We start from the raw sequence: 25,495 nt of genomic DNA on the forward strand, positions 1-25,495 counted from the left end.
TTTTTTGGGGTTGTTGGTCAGTATTCAATCAATTGTTGTTGCTTTGTGAATTTGGTAGGGGTTGAGATGAGCTGAGAGAAGATATAAAGATTGATGGCATGTTTGGAGGTTTCATAATTTATGGCAAGCCAATCAATGTTGAGATTGCCCATTATGGTGGTTTCATGCAAAACATTTGATGAGACCCAAGAGAGAAATTCTTCTGTAGTGTCAATATTGTTGCCATGGGATATGTATATTCCTATGACACAAAGGCTCTTATGTGTATTAAGTTTGAGTGAATTTGAGTGATTTTTTTTAATTTTTGGGGTTCTGGGATGGGAAATAGGAGAGGTTACGTTTTTTTTTTTTTTTTTAATAGATGATGGCTACATATCCACCTTTTTTCTAATCCTGTCTAGTTTTATTACACTGTATCCTGAAGGAATAATTTCCTCATCCTTAGTTTCTTGACTTCACCATGTTTCAGTTATGACTGGAATATCAGGGCAGTCCTGTGCTGTCCAGGAATGGACATCAGTACTGTGCTGTCCAGGCATGGACATCAGTACTGTGCTGTCCAGGCATGGACATCAGTATTGTGCTATCCAGGCATGGACATCAGTATTGTGTTGTCCAAGCATGGACATCAGTATTCAGCTGTCCAGGCATGAACATCAGTATTGTGCTATCCAGGCATGGACATCAGTATTGAACTGTCCAGACATGGACATCAGTATTGTGCTATCCAGTGATGGACCTCAGTATTGTCCTATCCTGGCATGGGCATCAGTATTGTGCTATCCAGTGATGGACCTCAGTATTGTCCTATCCTGGCATGGACATCAGTATTATGCTGTCCAGTCATGGATATCAGTACTGAGCTATCTAGGCATGGGCATCTGGCAATTTGTTACAAATGTTTTGAAAGTTGGCGACATATAGGTGTAAGCCAGATGTATTTTGTGAGGGTACAAGTGGGCTGGTGATATAATTAGTTAGGTTTGCAGGGCCTGGGTTAGGATGTACATCTCCACATAGGTGTTGGAGTACAATGCAGTGTGTGTTGGGCCATTTATATCTGAACTTTGGGCCTTGGCATATTTTTTTTTATGGAAGTTTCCCAGTAACAGTAAATGACCCCATATTCTTATTCCATTGTTCAGTGGTAAAGCAGACACCTTCACTAGAGCTATAAACCTATGTAGCCACATCAATACCACCACATGGTGGTACCCCAAGTAGATTCCAGAGAATGTTTCCTCAGGAAGAGAGCAAATGTTGGAGGTGTGATGAGGAAGAAAGTAATTGGGAACATATTTTCTGAGAATGTAATAAGTTGTCAGAATTTAAGGATTCCCTGCAGACTGCTCTTTCAGAGATACTGGGTGAGCAAATTGGTGTAATTAGGGAAATGATTTTTCTCAGCTATGATACAGAATCACAATTGCCTAGACATAGTAAGGCCTTGCTGAGTCTAACTATGGTGGCTGTCAAAAAATCTATTACTAGGGGGCATGACCAAAATGTACTCTGAGTAGCATCAGTTCTTTTCAGCTCTGTCTCTTCAATATTTTTATGACAGGATTTTTTGACAAAAACTATCCTAAAAATTATTTTTTTTATGCCAATAGATAGATTCTACAAAAGCTACTCTAGGATAGTATAAAAAATCTTTATTGAATTTAATTTTTTTCCTGTTAAAATTACTTTGGATAATTGCCTCACTCATCATTGGATTTCAAAATGAGCTTTACTAAAGCTAACCATCAAGAAACATCACTTAACAAGGAACTACAATCTTTACTCTACAACATCCATGACTTATCGGGGAAAATTGATAAAAATGGACTTAAAACTTGACAACTTTAAAGAGAAATGCTCTAAACAAATGGATATTCTACATGAGGATCTCTTACAGCAGGAATCACAGATTTCTGGTATTGAACAATCACTTAATGATATGGACGGAAGAATACAAGGAAAACACAACATAGAATTTTTACTAGAACAAAATACCTTACTTCAAACAAAGGTGGATGACTTAGAAAACCCATCTCATAGAAATAATATAAGAATTTTCAGATAACCTGACAACATTGAAGGCAGCAACTTCACAATGGCTTCATGAAGTCCTGGATCTCCCAGAACCTCTATCATATGGCATAGAAAGAGGTCTCAGATGCTTAATAACATCTAAAACCAGTAAGAACAATTTTTCTAAATCTGTGATTGTAAGGTTTCTGTCTTCTCATGACAAAGAAATGATCCTCAAAAAAGTGTGGGCTAAATCTCCCATTAAATTAAAAGACAATATTATACGTTTTGACAATGATTACTCTCCTATGGTCATACCTAAAAGAAAACTTTTTTTTTACCTTTAATTAAAGAACTTAAAAAATGTCAAATAAAAACCCACTTGTTGTTCCTGGCTAGACTGAGAATCTCTCTACAAGATGGTCCAAAAATATTTGAAGACTTGGATACTGCTCTTTCATTTATTAGAACAAATAAAATTCTTTATAAAATTGAAGAAATGGAGTGGGCAAATGCAAGATTAAAAATAATAGCTGAAAATGTTTTTTGGAAAACCTCTGAAAAGAAAAAGAATCTGAAAAAATGAACAATCATTTGACTCTTTAATTTTTATAAATCATTTAATCTGTGTACCGAAATCTTTAAATAACACTTAAGTTATCCTTCTTAAAGAAATAATTTCTGGTCTTGAACTCAGGTGAGCAACCTATATTATTTTGCTATTAAATACTGAATGGTACTTTATTCAAAAGAAAATGAATGTAGTATAAGAAGAGAAGGGATGGTATTACTTGAAATGATTTTTGTTAGTTATTATGGACAGGGTTTTGGTTTATATAGTGCCCGGACTACAAAATTCAATGTGTTTTTGTAAGAAGGGATGTTTGTTCCAGTAATTTTTGTGCAGATTTTGGTGATTTTGAAGCAAATGGGATTTCTCCGTACTTTGTGTGGTGGCACAAAACATTTCTACATACAAAACATTTTAACTAACTTAGTTTCCTGCTCAAGATGTTGTTTTTCTCTTTCCATCATCTCGAGCTCGAGAAAACATCTCCCGAGCTATAGGGAGGCTGGATTGCTTCTCTGGAGATTCATTTGCATGCAACATGTTGCATAATGTACTTTGAACTCTGATCTGAGGTCACACATACAGGAAACAACATTACAGTACCGAAGGGAACAAAGAAAAGGATCTACATCAAATTTAAACAGATGTAAACATCCATAGCATTCAAAAAGAGTCATTTAACCACAAGATTAAAGAAGTGAGTTATTTGAGCATTTAAATTACACTTCTGACCAGATTATTTACAAAAATATGATATTAACAGTTTATTCTTATTCTTGAATTAAAAAAGGGGGAGGGGATATACCTTTTCACGTTCTATGTAGTGAAGTGCACAAACTTTTCATTCTATGTACAGATACACACATATTGACACACACACACATACACATATATGCATGCATTTAATTCCTGCTATGTAATGCTAAGTGCATTTATTAGGATTATCTGAGCTCAACCCTCGGTTACATGAGAGGCAAGGAATCTTGTACATGTTCTGCTTAAAGTGCTGACTCTATTTCATTATCAAAAGTAATAATAAGGGATTGAGCACTCAATATTTATCTACCACTGAATATATTGTTACAGAAAGTAATTACATTACTGTTATCTCATACAAGGTTTTACTCTGCTGAATGATCTTATAGGTGCTATTTTAAAACAAGTAAACATTTGAATCTTGCTTAAACCTTGTTAAAGCAGCTGACAGGTTGTGCTGTTTGCTCAAAAGTATAACTTTAGTAAAATTCATTTACTGATTTAGGTTTACTATAATATACACATACAATAGCTTGATGAATATTTATAATACACAGCATCAAAAATGTACAGTTTGTTTTCAGTTCACAGTACTTGTCAACAGTTTGTATGATCTTGCAAATAATTTGTGGGACAGACTTTAACTATATTTGATGGCTGGTCAATAAGTGAATAATGATGCTTGTTATAAGGTTTTTAAATGTTAAAAATACTGGATGCTTGTTTACACTAAATCTATTCTAGTTTGTCTTTCCATACATAGTGTTTTCCTTCCCCTCTGAGAATGCTGTTATATCCAGCCTGGCATCAGCAATGTTGACTATGCATAAACAAGTGAATCTACAATATTATCAGACTGTAACTACAATTGTTAACAATTTCAGTTTATTCTTGTTTTAGTAGTATGCTTCTTTTGACATCAATATTGACACATTTACATAAGACTGACTATATATATATGAATTTGATTTAAAAAATACTCATGTTCTGAATATATTAGGAGCCATCGAGACGGTTATCTCAAATATAATAGTTTATTTGGTTAGTTCATTATAAATATTGATGAGTTCTTTTAATATGCAAATATATAAATACATTCAAAAAAATAGTTATGTTGACAGTAGTTGATTAGATGCTGCTATTTGGCAGATGGCTAATTTGGGTAGTTAATGCTACTCAAATTAGGAGTTTTTAACTCCAGAAATGGTTTAGGTGAATCTACTTTTTTATATTTACTTGTTCAATGTTTATTACAACCTTTACTAATGTTCACTATATCAGTGTATTTAAAAATATTACTGGTTGGTCATTATTTGATTTATTGTTTCCTAATAACTATAAGGTTAAGGATAGAACTTCTTATACATTTTTACACACATAAAATACTAATGGTTAGTTTATATCTAAATCATATAAATAATCATATATGTTTCTTTTAAAAGGTATCTTAATTAATACTAATGGTTTAAAATAACCCTAAAAAGAGGGGAAGCTTATTTAAATACCTTAAACTACATAAATCACATTTAATATTTTTATAAGAAACACATTTAATATCAGAAGATATAGCCAAGCTCTAAGTCTTACACGGTAATATCAAGTTCAGAACATTATCAAAAGAAAAGAGGAGTAACCATATTATGGAACAATACAATACCCCTTCCTTAGATATTAGAAATATAAAGATGATAAAGGAATGTTTTGCTCTGCTACAATTGAAATGAATAAAAAAGTATTTACACATAAATATTTATTGGTTACCAGGTATAGGGATGAATGCGGTAAACATTTAAACCAGATTGTTAATTTATCTAGGGCAATATTATTATAATAGCCGGTGACTTTAACTGTATATTAGATGATAGCGACACTAATACTAGAGGTAAAAGGAGGATTTCCACCTCAGCTAAATTATTAAAGGATTTCACTGACTTATATCTTGAAAAGATATATCTTGAAAGATATTAATAATTTTGCTGAAACAAATTCATTATACTACACCTTCTACTCTCAGACATAATACTCAATCTAGAACAGATTTTTTTATTTCTAAAGAATTGACCAATAGCTTATCTAAAACAAAAGTTATTTCTTGCCCCTTATCAGATCATAACTCTATAACCTTTGAGATAATTAATACAACTTATAATATTCAAATTAAAATAATTCCTGCATACATTACAAAATTAAGACTTTAAAGACTTTCTTTCATCAGAATACAAAATGCTATCACTTGAAATACCACAAAAGACATTTCTGAAATATACATATGGGAAGCTTTAAAAGTTTTAACTATATGGGAGAGTTCTTACCTGGTACAATAAAAAAGGAAACTGCGGGATAAGGAATTACAAGACATACAAAACAAATTAGATAATTTAAAACTTAATAATATGGGAGATAAAGATAGCAATGGGGAAATAAATAAATTACTTTACTAATTGCCAATGAGCTGAAACACCTGATGTTCATAAGGCTCATTTGCATATATCCCATGTGCCTCTGATACAAGAGGTTTGGGAGGTCACTCAGTGGAATTTCTAGCTTTGCTGGAGTTTTCATTTTGTTTTTACTGATTTGTTTTTCAGTGACCTTCCCACTCATGTTTTAAATAATAAGTATTTGGAACTTTTGAACCATAAAACAATGATTAGTTTAGAGGAATTTAAATTTATAAACATTTCTATCAATCTTAGATCCCTGAATATGTTGGCAAATAAAACCAAATGACTTAATAAGCTTAATCATATTAATGACATTTATTCTCAAAAAAAAAAGATGGTCTCTGACTGAATATATTAACAGAATTCAGAGATTTTTTTCTCAATATTAATCAAAAATCTCAGATGATAGATTCAAATGAAGAGATTAACGCCTTTATTACTAAATATACTAAAACAGATTATCAGAAGAACAATCTGCAGTTATGGATAAACCCATATCCTTTATAGACCTTCAAAATCAAATTAGTAAATTAAAACAAAATAAAGAACCTGGAAATTATGGTATTATTCCAGAAATATATAAAATATTACCAAAAACAGCTTTAAACTTATTTCTTAAAGTTTTTACTATCTCTCAAAATGACTTTACTATTCCACCCTCATGGAAATATACCTTTATATCCCCAACAGTGAAATCTAATAAAGATCCCACAAAACGTTCACATAGGCCTATCTCATTACTAAATAATTTATTATAAAAGGTTTATGTCTATATATGCAGATAGGTTAAAGACATTTCTCCCATCCATAGTAGATGAAGATCAGATAGGTTTTATTATAAATATAAATACATATGAAAATATAAATACATATGATAATATAAAAAGAACTATTACCCTGACTGAATCTGCAAAAAATTTAAACAAAAACCCAATATTAATAAGTCTAGAGATAAACTGTGCCTTTGACTCAGTTAACTGGGATTATTTATTTTTTACTTAAGGAGGAGTTAAAATTCTCAAATAACTTTATAGACCTTATCACATATTTATATAAAGATAGTCGGGTTTATATTAAATCAACAAAAATCCATTACATCGAATACCAAAACAACGACACGTATTACTCGAACTGCAAAAATACAGAACGCACTAAACCACAAAATTTAAAATATCGAACATTCATAGTCTGCCAACCCCACCACTCGCTACATACTACCTACCCAAACAAAATAAATAAACCACATACATACACTAACCAAGCCCTACTCTTAACCCTAAAGTAAAGCACCAAAACTCAACTTCTAACCCTACACTAAACCCTACATAGACATCTATGCACTATCCTTAACCTCTCCCTAACCCTAAGGTCCGTAACTACACTTCCCCTACAGAGATATACTCAAACAAAATAAATACACATAGATACATTTAACAAAACCTTATTTCTAACACTACACTAAATCTTACACACATTACCTATCTATACACTTACCTTAACCCGCACCCAACCATAAGGACCGCAACTACTGCACACTTCCCCTATGGAGATATACCCAAACAAAAATAATACACATAAATACATTTAAAAAAACCCTACTTCTAACACTACACTATATCTTACACACATTACCTATATATACACTTACCTTAATCCGCACCCTAACCCTAAGGTCTGTAACTATCGCGCACTTACCTTACGGAGCTATACCGCAGATGGGCCAACCAAAACACTTCAACATTTCAAATTTTGCGGTTTTGCACATTCAACAATTATGTATTTTGCACAATACTTGTCGATGATTTTGTATTCGCGTAAACAAAGTTTTGACAATCTAATAGGAACCCAAGATAGTCAAGCTTATATTAAAATTGGTACTAGTATTTCACAAAAAAATCCCAATAACCAAAGGATCTAAACAAGGCTGTCCCTTATCACCTCTACCTTTTACATTAATAATGGAACCCTGGGCAAATTTAATTAGGTTATATAAAGAAATTGAAGGTTTTAAGTTAATTTCTAATGTCTCTTCCAAAATACAACTTTTGCAGATGATATACTTATAACTCTGGGGGGAAATAATTCATCTATAACAGCAGTTTTTAATAACATGAGGAAATTTCAAAATAAGTCAGGTTTATCTTTTAACCATAACAAAACAAAAATTATTCACATCTATCCAAGTAATTACATATTGGACAATAAAAATATAAAATATTTACTGCAGGCAAATCAAATTATATACTTGGGAATAATAATCACTAATAATATCAAATATATCATTCAGCTAAACTATAACAATTGTCTATCAGCAATAGAAGACCTTATAAGTAAATGGAAAAAGTTACCTTTTACCATGAAAGAAAAACTTTCAATTATAAAAATGAATATACTACCCAAAGTACTTTATATTATTCAATCAATTTCTATAACCCCCAAAACCTATAATTAAAAATGTAATTCATTGATCCTAAATTTTCTTTGGTCTCCAAATAAACCCACAATAGCTCTAACTCACCACATGAGGGACTGGACTAATGGAGGTATAGAATTTCCTAACTTGCAACTATATTCAATTTCCTCTGTAATTAAAACTATAGCTCTTCTCATAGACAATGAGTATAATGAAAAATGGAAAAAAATTAGAAATAGTATCTTGTGATTCATATAATAACCATAAATCCCAAAAACTAACAGTGAACAATTTATATGGTTATTAAAAGATTATTTTTTATAAATACCCATTTTGACCACAAATCTAACTATATGTTACTTCTCTTAAAAACATTCTGAAATTATATATATATAAATCCACAGGGTGTAAAGCTTTTTTTTCTTCTCTTTCTTATAGCTTTTATTCAAGAACTTTTTATTTCATTTGATTACATAAAAATATCATGTTTAAAAGAAAATAATTTAATATAATGGTCTCAGATAATGGTAAAAGATGAGATGAAATCAACTGATTATTTGACAGCTGGATTTAATATAGATAGAAATTTATGACTAGCCTTACAAGAGTGTAGACAATTTTTTATAAATAAATTAGACATAATGACTCTAACGATAAAAAAGTCAATACCTAAACCTTTACATTACTTGATCTTATCCACACAGCATAAATCTACAATTAAAAAAAAACTATCACATATATATGAAATAATCAGAAATGATTCAGATAATTATTCAGAGAGCTACTGGAACTATTTTTTACTATTAATAAGTATCTTCCTAATGATAGTGATAAACAAATTATATTGGAATCAGCCAAAAAACACATCATCGATTAAATGGAGATTATATACATAGAAATATATTCACAGATCCTTTTTGACCCCATATACCATGAGTAAATTTGGTAACAATGAAAATATATGATGGAGATGTACGGATAAAGTAAAGACTGACTGGTCTCATATGTTCTTTGATTGCTTAGTATCAAAGAAATATTGGGAAGATATCAATCTTTTTTGTACAAGGCTTACTTTCAGATAATTTTACACTATCTAAATCTATGATCTTATTTAACACACCAGTACATGAATGTATTAATGAAGTCAAATATCCATTGATTTGGTCTATATTAGCTGTTTCCAGGAAAACTAACAAGAAAATGGAAATCTGATACTTTTCAAGAATTTAAGTTTTCTTACTGAAGTTTGTAATTTGGAACTTTTGACCATTAAATCAAGAAATATCAGAAACACATCTACATACAATATGTGGAATAAGTTATATGAATTCATAGGAAAATTATCTATTAATTCAAAATCTGTTGATGTACACCTACATTAGTACAGTTGCGAATGTCTTTGTAAATAGTTTAGTTATGTTTGTTTAATAGTGCTTGTTTACCGACTCAAGTTGAAATATTTGTGAATAATGTATGTAAATATTTGTTTCTATTTGAAATTCAAAAAAATTGTTTTAACAAAAAAAATCAATTACTACAAAATGGAAATGAAAGTCTAAACCAATTCTACTACTAGAAGTAGTGAATATAGTAACAGAGATATAACAACTGGAATTGGGATATTTTAGAAAAGGGAAGGAGCAAATTACATAGGAAAAAAATAGGAATTGTGGGAACAATACATACAAGGGAGAAATGAGGTTTAAAAGAAGGCAGGATTTGAATGAGTAATGTAATGTCTGACTGACAATGCTTGGGTAGATTATAGGAGATATATGATGTTTGCAGCTAGAATTATATCAGTATGGTTTGCGATTTAAAATGTTTGTACAATTAGGATTATGTCAATATGGTTTGTTTTCATTTATATAAATGTATGATTGTGTATGTCATAACTGATACTTTAATAAAGATGTTTTTGTTTTAAAAAAACTCCAGAATGTGTAACAGCTACATAACCCAACTTACTACCAGTTTCTGGTTTAAGCTGACCTTACATATCAAGCAGAGTACCTTCTTGGCAGTCTTTAAAACCAGTCAGGGTGACTGGTGGGTGATCACAAATGTATATCTGGGATATGTGGGGGAAGTCTATTTAACGGGAGACACTGTTAGCCTCTTACCAGCACTGGATGATGTGCCTGAGCCTTTCAATGTTCTCCTTGGCTGTGAGCTCAATAGAAACCTATAACTCTATAACTTATAATATTGTTTTTATGTATGCTTTTGAACATGAATGTTTGCTTCCCAAAATGCAAACAGATTTATTTTATGTTTGTCACTGTTGTAAGGTTGTTGAAATGCTGGACCACTTCATTAATATAACTGTTTTAAGTTTGTTGAAATACTGGACCCTTTCATTAATATAATTGTAAGTGATATGGATTTCAAAAAATGATGTAATGATAACAGGATCTATTATTTAATTGCAATAAGGGAGCATATAGTTATAAAAACAGTGCCAGATGCCTCAACAATGTCAAGATAAGCAGCATGCAGTGTCAGTCCTTCAATAAATGATGCTGTTACTTCTTCAATTAATGACATAAGATTCAAAAGGCAAAACCTCCCCTTAACAAATACACATTGTTCCATATCTAACAGAAGTAGGTGCCCTCTTTCACTCTTTCCTCCATAAGTTTACACAGAATACCAGTCAGGATATAAGTTCTAAAAAATTTTTGGTCATGATGTGAACCTTTGGAACTGTGAAACAGTAGCACTACAGCCTAACAGCACAGATCAGGTATATCTGTACAGGCTATTTTTTTAAATGCAGCTGACAGAGGCTTAGGTTTTCCTTGAATCTGCAGAGAAAATTGCAAGTTATGTTATCTGTACCGATGCAATTTGAGTTTTTAATTTTATCTATGATAACAGTTATCAAACAGATTACTAAGCTTTCAAGAACTTCCATGGACTCAAGATAAACTTAAGCTAACTGCAACACAAAACTACTTACTTCCTTAACATATGTTAATTTATTTAATTTATGAATTATTTGTTGACCAGGGCAGACCACTGATATAAGTGGACTGCTTCTAGCCTCATTACAGGGTTTACATCCATGAGTAAAATTCATAAAGAAATATATACATAACCATGAACGTTACAGTGAGTTTAGGTAATACATTTCTTTTATGATTACAACATATTTACAGACATACAAGACAAACACATGGCATATTATGAAAGATTATGAACTTGCCCTGATCTCAAAGGCTAAAAATAATCAAGGCAGTCTTCAACTACTGCAGAAAACTTAAAAGAAAAAAATGGAGAATGCAACAAGTTATGAATAAAAAATGATGTGATGCGGACTTAAGATGGCTGTAAACTGAGCAGTAAGTTTATTACAACACTCCCAATGTGAAAAAGATTAATTGTTAAAAATCAGTAACTGTTGTCAGTTTGGGTAAAATTTAGTTACTAGCTATTACATCGTCAGGATATTAGTAAAGAAGAAATTTGGAGAAAGTAAGAGAATAAACAACAAAATGAAAAGAGAAGGCTCTGGATGAGAACTGTGCAGTTGTTCAGCAAAAAAGCAGTTTAGTTTTAGCATTAACACCTGAAATGGCTTCTAGTAATTTAAACAAAAAATAAGTCAAATGCACTCAGAGGTGATTAAAATAAGTGAGGCACTGGAGGAATTTATAAAAATCAAAAGACAACAGGCTGGAAAGAATATAAACTTTAGTTAGCTATTCAGGTGAGCTGATAAAACTGCAGAAATGTCAGACTGAAGTGAAGGGAAAGAGTGGCTGGAAATGAATCTTCATAAAAAGAGTAGTTTAAAAAAAATAGCAGTTAGAAGACAGAGCATGCAGAGAAAAACTGAGTTTTTTATGCTTTACCAGAAAAACTGGAAGGAACAGATAGCATGAATCTTATGAAATTATAAATAAGCCACTGGACTCGTATTCTATAGCAAGATTTGTTAACTGGGAAAGCACATCACAAGTTTGCTTCAAATCTTTCATTGCGAAAGCAGCCAATACCCACATTAGCAAAGATACAATCATACCAATATAAATGGCTGCTTCTGACAAAAAAAGTGGCAGAAGGAAAACTTATTAAAAAGTGAAGACACCAGAGTGTTTGTGATAGCTTAGATATATATATATATATATATATATATATATATATATATATATATATATATATATATATATATATATACACAGCTATAAAAAATAAGTTATGTCTTACCATAATGTTCCATCTGTGTTGTTGATCTTCCATTCATCACTGATGGGTCTGTTCCGAGCCCCTCTGAACCGTATCAGCCTAATACCAAGCTTGCGTACACAAAAAAAAACTCAAGCTAAGCTGCTACTCACAATGCTCTTCTCCCTGTTACCTCAGATCGAGTTTGCATAAGACATACAGAAATAAAGCAGAGGCCATTTCTGCACAAAAACCCTGACACACCACAAGGACCCATGAGGCCATTTCTGCACAAAAACCCTGACACACCACAAGGACCCATGAGATCCACCATGATCCTTTGGTGGGGGATGGAGGGTGGGGTGTGATGAATGGAAGAAGATCAACAACACAGATGGAACGTTATGGTAAGACACAACTTCTTTATCTGATGTTGTTAATCTTCTTTCCATTCATCACTGATGGGACAGAATCCCAAGCTACCTGAGAAACTTGGGTGTCCCTTATGGCAGAACATTCCTGAGCACCATTGAGTTGAAGGCTGCTCCCCTGGAGACCATATCCAACTTGTAATGTTTGATGAAAGTGTGTGGTTTAGCCCAAATGGCTGCTGCGCAAATGTGGTCCATGGAGGCTCTACAGTGAAAGGCTACAGAGGTTGCTATAGCTCTAGTTGAATGTGCTTTGATATTGTGAGGTCTAGGCTCGTTTGCACATGAATATGAAAATGAAATACAATCTCTGAGAATATGAAAATGAAATACAATTGCTGAGCCACTATGATAAAGTGACTTTTGAAACAGCATACCCCATTCTTGAACCACAGAAGGAAATGAAAAGTTGGTCTGTTTTGCGGACAGATTTAGTCCTGTCCAGGTAAAAACGTAATTGCCTATGCACATCCAAGGAGTGTAGGCAGTATTCTCCTTTATTGGAATAGTTCAGGAAAAACACTGGGAGCTTGATGGATTGGTTCACAGAAAAATCAGAAACCACTTTGGGGGGAAAGGATGGATTAGTATGTAGAGATACTCTGTCTTTATCAAATATTAGGTATGGTCTCTTAATGCATAAGGCCTGTAATTCTGAGATCAGTCTAGCTGAAGTGACAGCTACCAAAAAGAGAAATTTTCATGAGAGAAACCTGAGATCACATTTTGCAGCAGGCTCAAAGGGGGGGTTGAGACAGGGACTGCAGTACTAGGGATAGATTCCATGTCTCTAAGGGACACCTAATTGGAGGTCTGCTGTGAAACACTCCTTTGAGAAAGGCTTTGCATAGGTGAATGGACGTAAGTGGAGTGCCCTCTAATCCATTATGGAAATTGGAAATTGCTGCTAAATGGACTCGTATGGTAGAGGCTGATGCTTCATTTTTTCAAAGAACTTAGTTACTGAAGGATGACAGAGACCGGAGCTGAGAAGGGATCTAGCGTCCGTTCTTTAGACCATAGAGAAAACCTTTTCCATTTTTCTCTATAAAGTTTTCTGGGGGATGGTCTATGGGAGGCCAGAATAATATCGTGAACAGGTGAGGAAAGGGCTTCCTGCCTGGCGACTAACAGAAGTGGAGAAACCAAGCCGTCTGCTTGAGACTGGACAAAGAATTTGGGTGACTCAACCCTTGGGGGTGAAAAATCAAGTCTGGCGAATGTCCAGGATCCATGGAGGCTCTAACAGATGAGGCTGGAGGAAGGGGAGCCACACATGACAAGGCCAGAATGGGGCAATCAGGATCACCTTGCATCTCAAACGACTAGCTTTCTTTAAGAATAGGGGTATCAAGGGAATTGGAGGATAGGCGTAGAGGAGACCCGTGGGCCAGTCGTGAGTCAGAGCGTCTCTCGGGAACTCCCCGTCTGGGGGAAAGAGGGCAAAGTAGCTGCTGCATTTGTTGTTCATAGGGGAGGAGAATAAATCACAGCAGAGCTGGCCCCATCGGCTGAAATTTTCTGCCGTCACTTCGGGATTGAGAGACCACTCGTGTGGAAGGAGAATGCATCTGCTCAACCTGTCCATAATTACACTGGAACTCCCCGGGATGTGCATTGCTATTAGAAAGCGGTCGGAAGCTATCGCCCAGTGCCAAATTCTCATGGCCTCTCGACACAGGGGGTAGGATTTGGTTCCTCATTGTTTGTTGATGTACCAGACTACTGACATATTGTCTGACTGAACTGCAATCGTTCCAGCGGGAAGAAGTGGATGTAATGCCTGCAGAGCTAACAGCACCACTCAACTCCAGAACATTGATATGCAGGTTGGCCTCTAAGCTTGACCACGTGCCTTGGACGGTTTATCCCTGAAAATAGCCCTCCTACCCTATCAGGGAAGCATCCATGGTCTCAGTGGTGTTGGGTTTAGGGGGCTGAAAGGGGTGACACCAAAGTTCTGCGTCTGGCCTCATCCACCAAAGGAGATCTTGCTTGCAAGAGTTGGTTATGAGCACCTGTGAGTTTATGGGGTGAATATTTGCAAACCACTGGGACAATAGGAGCCATTGTAACAGTCTCATGTGTAACCTTGCCAGAGGAACTATTGGAATGGCTGCAGCCATGGACCCCAGAGCCTGGAGAACTTCCCTTGCTGTCACCTTCTTTTGACAGAGTATCACACATACTTGTAATCTTAACCTCTGAAAACTGTGAGCTGGAAGAGATACCAGACAAGATCGAGTATCGAAAACTGCCCCTATAAATTCCAGCTGTTGGATAGGTTCTAAGTTGGATTTCTCCCAGTGTACAGTGATTCCCAGGGACTCTGCTAGTGAAAGGGTGTATCGGAGGGCCACAGTCAAAAGACGCATGGTGGGGACGGAGAGGAGCCAGTCGTCCAAATATGGAAACACTTAGAATCCTTGAAGTCTGAGATGAGCTGTCACCATTGTTAGACATTTCATAAACACTCTGGGGGCCATTGAGAGACCGAATGGCAGAGCTCGGAACTGGTAATGATTGGCTTCTAGCCAGAAGCAAAGGAGACTGCTGGAGCATTTGTCCATTTTGATGTGGTAATGCACATCCCAGAGGTCTATTAAGCACATCCAAACATCCTCACTTAAAAAAAGAAGAATGGATTGAATAGTGACTATACGAAACTTGGTTTGCACAACTAATCTGTTTAAGTGGCTGAGATCCAGGATAGGTCTCCAGTCCCTGATCTTTTTTGACACTAAAAAGAATCTTGAGTAAAACCCAGATCTGCATTGGTCTGGAGGGACTGGTTGGGTGACTACTATTTTTTGACACAGCTTTGTTATCTCTGAAGCTGTTTCTTCCCTTTGACTGGATGGGATATTGGGAAGGTTTTTTGTAGGTTTTCGGCAGGAGATTAGAGGGATGTAGTAGTGTCTGGAGATTATTCTCTGCACCCATCGATCACTTGTAACAGAGCACCAGGCAGTTTGGTGCAGAGAAAAACGAGCCCCGACTGCTTCCAGAGGAAAGCAATCGGGCAATGCTTCAGGAGAGTTGATAAGACCCACCCAGATAAGGAATCTCTGGAGTCTTGGTTTCGGGGATTCCCTCTGCCCCTAAAGGGTCATCTTCCACCACTGAAACCCCCTCTGCCTCTGGGGGAATCCTCGCCACCTGCATTATGGAAAGGACCCTGAGATTTCTGGTGCCAGATTTTCCCACTCCTCTGGTTCCTGGAAAAGGAATGTTGAGGCTTGGAATAACGTAGGCCAATGGCAGACAGAGTCTTTCCATCTTGCTTGCACCTGGCTAGCGTGTTCTTCACTTTAGAACCAAATAAGGAAGATGGTTCAAGAAGGGCATTCAAAAAGGAGGATTTGAAGGAGTCTGCGAGGTCGCAGATGCGCATCCAGCCATAATGCCTCATGACTATGCCTCCACCTGCAGCTCTGGCTGCCCCTTTGGTTGCGTGGGAGAGCAGCCTCATTAACGAATTGGAAATAGATTCAAGGGTGGCAAGTTGAGAGGCAACTTTGTCCCGTGCCTCATCAGAAACTTGACTCATGAGGGATCCTGAAAGTTCTGTAAACAGATCTCTTTGGAGCCTCGTGAAGTGTGTCAAGTAGTTCAGGGACCTGACAGCAAAGACTCACTTCCCTAACCTGTCCATAGTCTGAGACTCCCTGTTGGGTGGGTGGACAGTAGGGCTTTCTTCCACTTGATCCTTTTTAGTGGCCGCCACCACCACCATAGCATCAACTGGCAAACCTTTAGGCCAGTGTGGATGTTCTTCTAGGGAAGAAAGAATCTTATCAGGTCTCCGGGGAATGGCCTCAATAGAGTCAGGGTTCTGCCAGGCATGCTGCATGACGAGCTGGATTAACTCATTGGCATGTGGGGTCACCCAAGACGTAGAAGGCCAGGAGAGAAAAGCCTGCAGGAACACGGATTCCTCCAAGGAGGGTTTGGAGGGCTTCCAGCCACCCCTCTGTTTTAATACTTCCAGGATGTCTCTGAAGGAGACATCATCCAGGGTTGAATGTGGGGACCCCTCCCCATCATCGCAGTCCATGTCTTCTGTCACAGACTCTTCAGGAGAGTCTATGTGCTTCCTCTTGCATGCCTTCTTCCAAGGAGGTTCCTCAGTGGGAATATCTGAGGAAGACTTGGAAGGGTGGGTACCCCGAACTGGGGTTTCCTGAGGCTTCTCCTCCCAGTGTCCCGGGGAGGTGGCTCATGGTAGCTGTAGCTCAGAGGGAGCAGGATGAAGATCTGACATTAGAGGAGCATTTCCTGAAGCAATCACCCTCTCCATCACCGGGAAAGCAGGCCCACCTGAAGAAGACTGGGAGCCCGGAACCGAGAAGGACAACCTCTGATCCCATGTCACACCCCGCTCCACCAGACCCGCTCTCAGAGATGGAGCCTCAAGCAGGATCGGGGCAGGCGTTATCCCTGGATCCCAGGATGGAACCGATAAAACACTTGGAACTGTGCCCTGAACCGAGGACTCCACCCCTCAACCATGAGTCTGAAGGTAAAGTTTTGTCGGAACCGAGAACCAAAGAGATGGCCTCAAAGCCTCAGTGGCAGTCACTGTTGGCGCCGAGGAACAGGGTTCCAGAAAAGATGGAGCAATGGGCTTCAGAGCCGACGGGTCTGAAGGAGGAGAATATGTCAGAGTCCTAGGAGAAATAGACCCAAGTCCCAGAGGGGGAGAGTCTTTGGAAAATTTGGTATCCCTCTGGCCATTAACAGCTGATCCAACAGGCGCACCACGTCAAGTTTGGATAGACTCCTGGTGGACCTTGTGGATACTCCTGAAGGGGAGTTGGGTTGATTCAAAAAAGGGCTATACATCTGACCCAGGAATGGATCCTAAGAGGGGCAGTATTGGGTCCGTGATGTCTGAGCTACTGGCACAGTAGTCTCTAATTTGGAGACAGGAAGCAAAGGAATCAGTGGTGCAGTAAAAGGGCTCGGTGCCGATGGTGCAGTCGAGTCGATGTCATCGGCTCCAAAGTAGTGCCAGAGGTTGGCACCAGTTTCAATGTAGACAAAGGCAAGGTTGGTGCCATAGCTGGAGGAGTCGGTGTTGAAGGTGGCACCGACATAGAAAATTTGGTAGTATCCAAGACGACTTGAGTCATAACAGTATTCAGAGCAGAGCTCAGAACAGTAGTAGTCAGAGCTGAAGTAGCAATTCTATGCTCTGAGGAAGTTTTGTGGACCTTATGTTTAGGTGTCTTACTCCCATCACCAGCCGGTGAAGAGGGATCAGAGTGGGGACATTTCTTGTCCTTCATTGGAGGGGTTGAGACCTCTGACACAGAAAGGGCCTCTGAGGAAAGGAGAAGCAAGAAGGCCTTTCAAAATCAATTTGTTCTTGCGTTCATTCAGCGTCCGCTGACTGAAACTTTGACAGATCTGACAGGGGGGGTTGAACAGAGAGATGAGAAACCCCCAGGCAATAAACACAGTTGTCATGAGAATCACTATTAGGGAGTTTACCATTGCAAGAGGTGCAAAGCTTAAACCCTGAAGATCCTTTTTTCTCAGACATGTCCACAAACACACTAGCAACAAGTTTACTAAAGTAGAGTCAGGAAAGATAGAGGAAAGAAGATACCAACAATGGTATCAAGTGATACCACAGGGGTAAGGAGGGGGTGTACCAACGATGGTAAAAAGAATTACCCAATGGGTAGAGCTAGGTAGGAAAGTTACAAATAACTCCAAATGAGTAAAGTAGAAAGGAGATAGTTTACGAAAGTGACTAGGCAAGAGATGTATCAAAATATCAAAACAATACCACTTAGCTTGAGAGCTTGGTGAAATGCGGCTATATGGCTAGGCAGCAAATGAGATCTGAGGTAACAGGGAGAAGGGCATTGTGGGTAGCAGCTTAGCTCAAGAGTGTTTTTGGTGTACGCAAGCTTGGTATTAGGCCGACATGGTTCCGAGGGACTCAGAACCGACCCATCAGTGATGAATGGAAAGAAGATTAACAACATCAGATCTTCCATTATCATAAATGATGTCGCTGACCTTTATGTATCTGAACTTATTTTTCATTGCTAGGAGAACTTTAAAGCAAGCTGATAAATGTCTACCTAATTACACCAGCTTGTGCTCTGGGTCCAGTCTGACTGCAGCTCTTTTACGACACTGGAAAGTTCTACCAGCTTAATATAAACTTTCACTGTTGTTGAAACTCTACTTTATTCCCATAGTGCTAATAGAATCTTACAGAAACTCAATAAAAGCAAATATAATGAATGGCAATAAATAAATGCTTTCCAAAGATCTAACTAATGACGAACCCAAATCTAATGTATTTCTACATAGGGCAACTTTAGGTGCACTCCTAATAACATCTGTTCACACAAGTGTGTTCATGTACATTTGAACTGTTTCTGCCAATATGTGGCAGCTTGCAAAAATACTCTGTATGTCTATGTCATTCAGAGTAGCAGGAATAATTCTCATTTTTTGAAACTCTGCCTACAAGACTATGGGTTTGCAGTAAAACCAAAACTAAAGATTTTACAGCAAAGGAAAAAACACAGCAAAATCATTGATAATTTAATATATAAGCTGGTTTCACACTTCAGGGTTGACCAGTAATATTGCCGTGTCCAAGGGCGCATTGACTGGTTTCTGCTACTCTGCTGATTGCTGTACACTCTTCTTCCCTCCAACTGCCATACCTGGTTACACCCAGGGTAATTTAGTTTATACAGGCCTATTTCACTCTCATACAACGCCCTACCAATTAACACCTTCACAATGAACCTCCCTTGCAGCCCCACATCATAAACTCCCCCACCCCTTAGTACTGATATGCTACCACTCCAATATTTAACATTTGTTTTCCACAGTGCCATGCCCATCACAAGTACCATCCCTCTATTCTCCTTCTATCAACCTTATATTCCCAAAACTAAAACAAAACCCTTATTTCCCCTCTTACTTATTATAATCTACTAACCTCACAAGCACATCTTACAGTAACCTTCAGTCCTACCTTGTTCTGCTACACAACCACTTTTGAGTTCTGCACTTCCTACTTCCTCTTTCATTCCTCAGAGACTATATCTCAGTCTCTCTAACAGTCACAATGCCTGTCACCACTTTTCCTCTTCATCCCATTTCTTTTACCTAAAGATCCTCTGTACCCTTCCACAGTTAAGCACCCTCTGGCAGCAGCATTACCATCAACACATACACATCCATCCCCCTTATGCATTTAAACTCATCCTCTTCTTTACCCTCCCATACAGTCCACCATCTCCCTTTACATTTCCCCCATTCACATACCTACACTGACTAATTACTCCCCCTTCATAAAACCAGCACTTAATGTTACCTGAACACCTACACTGCTTTTTCAGATTCACACCTGTCATTTCTACTTCTTCTCCAGCCCAGTACATAATAAAAGCCAAGTCTAACAGCTCAGCCAGCTAAGCCCTTTCTCTGTACCCTGTGCCCTAATTAATGCCAAAAGTATAAGAAAGAATATTTAACTCAAGTGGCAGTTATTCTGCTCTTTAGTAACTTGAACTGAAGCTAGTGTATTATTTGCTAGTAATTACAGGTGTGGGGGTAGCCACATTCTTTGATTTCCTGTCCTTGCCTTTTTAAGTGGTGCATTGTGAAATTTTTATTGCTTAAAAACCTCAGCTTTGGCCAGCTAAGAACTTGGTTATATTCAACTGGACGTATAAGAGAATTTAAGTACCTTTATCTGCACTTTTTAAAAAAAAATACAGTATTTAATTTGATTTAAACTGTGTTGAAGGAATATTTAACTCAAGTGGCAGTTGAACTGAAGCTAGTGTGTTATTTGCTAGTAATTACAGGTGTGGGGGTAGCCACATTCTTTGATTTCCTGTCCTTGCCTTTTTAAGTGGTGCATTGTGAAATTTTTATTGCTTAAAAACCTCAGCTTTGGCCAGCGAAGAACTTGGTTATATTCAACTGGACGTATAAGAGAATTTAAGTACCTTTATCTGCACTTTTTAAAAAAAATACAGTATTTAATTTGATTTAAACTGTGTTGAAGGAATATTTAACTCAAGTGGCAGTTATTCTGCTCTTCAGTTATTCCCACCCACCTTCCCTGTTTTTGTTTTGGTGTTAATCTTAGTGGCCTTGAAACTGCCCGCCCCTCAGCCTGCCTCTGGGCCCATCTCATTTGCTTACTCAACTGAGTGCAGTGAGATCATATTCTGATTTCAGGCACTCCTACTGTGTACAAAGAGAGCATCTGGGAAACAGACAAAAAAATTAAGCTTATTTCCTGCCTTTCCTGTTAAGTGGTATAGACTATTTGTAGGCTTCCGAGCCCCCAAGCCCTTCTGTGTTTGAGGGAAGCCTTCTAGCTTGTTTTTTTTTTCTTATAACTAGCCAGTTTTCTAGTTTCAGCACTCAAATCTGTTTCTTTGATCTCAGCACTTGTTCAGATAAAAAAAAAAAAAATTTATCTGCTTTTACTGTACTTGTGTTTCTACCTACTTCATTTTACTTTTGCATCATCTTAAAAATACTCAATTGTATTTATTACTGCTTGGTGTAACTCATTCTAAGCCTTTTGGTTTAAACACTTGGGATTCGGACCAGTTGTTTTGCACTGAGAGGGTTTGTGGTCTGCACTGTTGTGGCAGAACAGGTAGCTTACATCCTTCTAGGTTGGGAACTGCTGATTGAGGGCTCAGTGTCTGTTATTCTAAAAGTGTATTAATTCTGGTTTAAGCACTTGGGCTTTCAGGCCAGTTATTTTACATTAAGAGGGTTCGTGGTCTGCACTCTTGTGGGAGGAGAGGCTGGACTCTGCCCTTCTGAGCTGGGAATTTCTGGTTAAAGGCTTATAGTGCATGCATATCTGAACTGCTTCTTACCGAAGTTGGTGCGTCTTGTTTGCTGTGGCATAGACTGGATTCGGGCCTGCTGGATCTAGCTTTGTTTGTGTAACTTGAGCACTAATCCAGACATTCTCTAAAGTATTCAATTGTATTTATTACTGCTTGGTTGTAACTTGATTAAAGTGTAGCTATCATTCTAAGTCTTTTGGATTAAGCACTTGGGCTTCAGACCAGTTGTTTTACATTAGGAAGGTTTGTGGCAAGCACTGTGGTGGCAGGACAGGTAGCTTTCAGTTGGGAACTGCTGATTGAGAGCCCAGTGTCCAAGGGTATTAGTTCTGGTTTAGGCACTTGGGCTTCAGGCCAGTTATTTTACATTAAGAAGGTTCGTGGTCTGCACTCTTGTGGGAGAAGAGGCTGGACTCTGCCCTTCTGAGCTGGGAATTTCTGGTTAAAGGTTTATAGTGCCTGAATATTTGAACTGTATCTTACTGAAATTGGTACACCTTGTTTGCTCTAGCATAGACTAGATCCAGGCCTGCTGAATCTAGCTTTGTTTATATGCTTGTTGTTGGTTTGCTTGTTATTTCCCTGGAAGCTAATTCCACCTAATACGCGGCTTCTCAGCTTCTGTGGATCACTAGTGATATCTGCATTGCTTACTGTACTAGTTCCTTGTTTCACTTGAAAGAAAGTTACTGTTTGTCGTTTTGCATTTAGTTACTTGTAACACATTGCACTCAAGTTACCTGGCACTTGCTCACTAAAGCAGTTATATAAGTCAGCACTAAAAATTAAAAGCACTACACCCTCACTCCCCACTGGCCCTTGTTTTCAATTATTAAGGAATTCCCAATATTATTCTAGCATGTCCAAAGGTCAGTTGTCAATCTCCTCTCCGGTCCAGCTGGTGAATCTGGGAATCTTGAGGCAATGTTATAACTGCCTCATGTACACAGACAACCCTCTCCTCCTCCCACATAACACAAATACTTGCGAGAGATGCAGCTATTTAGCCAAACTGGAGGCTGAGCTCTCTCAACTCAGGACTGGCAAGACCAGACAGGAGGAGAAGGCAACTACACACACCACAAAACCAGCCTCACATAATGCTACCACACCACTGAATCAAACACATAAACACACAAAGACATACTTGGAGGCTCTAAGTAAAAATTTACCTAAACAGCAGAGGCCTCCAAAGCAGACACCCAAACAACTGCTACCTCAAGACACCCCACAAGCAACACATAAACCACAAAAGCAGTGTGCAAAGCAGTCACAGCCCTTAAGGCCAAATACAACACCAAACATACTTGTCATAGGTGACTCCATAGTCAGACACACTGACGTCCCACTCACCAGGCTGAACAAGGAGAGGGTCACAGTAAGCTGCCTATCAGGCGCTAGAATCCGCCACATAACACAAGCACTCTGGTCACTCCACGGCAAGTACAAATATGACACAGTCATTGTCCATGCTGGTGTGAACGACCTGAGACGTACCTCCCTGGTCTACATGAAGAGACATAGAGGAGCTCTCTGATTATGTAGCCCAGGCAGGTATGACCCTGACCCTGAGCAGTATCCTTCCTTCACCAAGAATGATGCCACAATATAGAGACAAGATGATCAGCTTTAACAATTGGCTTAATGTCTGGTGTCATTCAAAGGGGATCCAGTGTCTGTCTGCCTGGGATGACATGCTTGACAAGCCACGCTGCTTCGCAAGGGACGGCTTGCACCTGTCACCCCTGGGATTCCGGATATTGGCTAAGGCTCTTGCCACCCCCATAGTGCCTTTTTTAGGCAAGGCTTAAATTCTAAACCTACCACCCTAAAAAACAAAAATGGGAAGAAACTGAGGGTAATGCTGCTCAATGCCAGAAGTCTAAATCTCAAAATGCACGCACTTGAGGCCCTTCTCAGTATGGAGAACATCGATGTCTGTGCTGTAACTGAAACCTGGTTCAAGGCTCCTGAGAGCACCCTGGTACTATTAGGTTTTACCTCATATCATGCGTTCCGGCCCCAAAACCCGGACCACACCACAAAAGGAGGGGGTGTATCCATATTCATAAAGGATACCCACACCTCCAGGTTTGGTGGCAACGCACGAAGCTTCGGAAACCATCCAGGTGCAACTAACCATAGGCAAAACTGCTCTACAAATTGTAGCATGCTACAGGCCACCCTCTCAAACTCAGGAACCCCACACAGCCTTCCTGAAGACACTGGAGGGTATAAATGTATCTCCAAACACCATCATATTGGGTGACTTCAACTACCCGAATATAGACTGGGAACATTACTCAAGCCCTAACTTTCTAGCCCAACGGTTCCTGGAGTTCATAAATTCAAATGCCATGGAACAGCTAGTCACTGTACCCACGAGAGGGGAAAATATACTAGATCTCATTATCACAAACATGGGGACAAAATGCTCCACACCGGAAGTATATCCCTCATTGGTGAGATCTGATCATAAACTAATCTCACTGGAAATCCACATCCCGCCCCACCCCAAACAAAAAGACCACAGTGAAGAACTTCTCTAAAGCAAACTTCACACTACTCAAGACTGGTGTGGTATCCTTCAAGGCCCCTGAGCCAGTGGAAACCACAACCAAAGCTGCGGAAGCCCTTACAAATGCCTTCTATGAACACCTCCAGGACTGCATGGATCAGGCAATCCCAAATAAAACCAAGACTCTTTCCACAAAGGGCAAACGTCCAGTCTGGTGGACCCCAGCCATTAACAAACTTTACAATAAGAGGAGAAAGCTATTACATGATAGAATAAAATCCATAAAAGGGAAGTCACCCCTGATCATTATTAGTAAAAAAATACGAGCACTCATAAAATCAACTAAGGCCAATTTTGAGAGAAAAATTGCCATGGATTCAAAGGACAATCATAAGGCCTTTTTCAGCTATGTTAGGAACCTGGGTGGAAACTCCCAGATATGCTCAGAATTAGTCCAAAATGATACAAATCACTGAACCCACAGACATTGCCAACATACTGGCAGACAGGTTTAGTGCAAACTTCACCCCCCTCTCCCACCCTAAAGGAGAGATAACTATCCCAGCAGAGTGTAGCCTCCCAGACATCTCAAATGCGCAGGTGAAAGCTGCTCTCTCTAAAGCTAAAATCACAGCATCAATGGGACCGGATGGTGTCCCCGGCTGTGTGCTACACGAACTAAATGAGGAATTAAACCCGCACATAAGGCAGCTGTTTAATCTCAGCCTTACCACAGGATACGTGCCCAAGGAGTGGCGTACGGCAACTGTGGTCCCACTCCACAAAGGCGGTGCCTCTATGGACCCTGGTAATTACCACCCCATAAGCTTAACAAGTCTAGTCTGCAAAGCTATGGAGAGGATCATAATGGAGCTCATAAACAAAGATATAGGGGACTTGCAGACATTGGACCCGACCCAGTTTGGCTTCGTCAAGGGCAGATCATGCCTTTTGAACTTGGTCGACTTCTTCGAAACAGTCACCAAGGCCATTGATGAGGGAAAGGCAGTCCATACAGCCTACCTTGACCTTGCAAAGGCCTTTGACACAATACCCCACTTGGGTATTTTAGAAAAACTTACCAGCTTAAATGTAAACCCATATGTCACAAGATGGGTTGCAAACTGGCTTAAGGACAGAACCCACAGGGTTAGAGTTGCTGGCGCTATGTCAGACTCCAAGCCGGTCACAAGTGGTGTCCCACAGGGCTTGGTCCTTGGCCCCCTATTGTTCGGCATCTACTTCTCAGAAGTACAGGCCAACATGGGAGGACTTTGGCTGACAAAGTTTGCAGACGACTGCAAACTGGGCGCCA

General features: G+C 38.4%; 1 protein-coding gene across 2 annotated transcripts in view; it reads right to left on the reverse strand.

Moving 5' to 3' along the window:
* LOC122812915 overlaps positions 1 to 25,495 on the reverse strand; it is a 739,345-nt gene that overhangs the window by 289,664 nt on the left and 424,186 nt on the right. The gene's annotated exons all lie outside the window — the stretch shown is intronic.

The sequence above is a fragment of the Protopterus annectens genome, chromosome 10.part0 (genome assembly GCF_019279795.1).
Source record: "Protopterus annectens isolate FY-2018-M chromosome 10.part0, PAN1.0, whole genome shotgun sequence".
Classification (NCBI taxonomy): Eukaryota; Metazoa; Chordata; order Ceratodontiformes; family Protopteridae; genus Protopterus; species Protopterus annectens.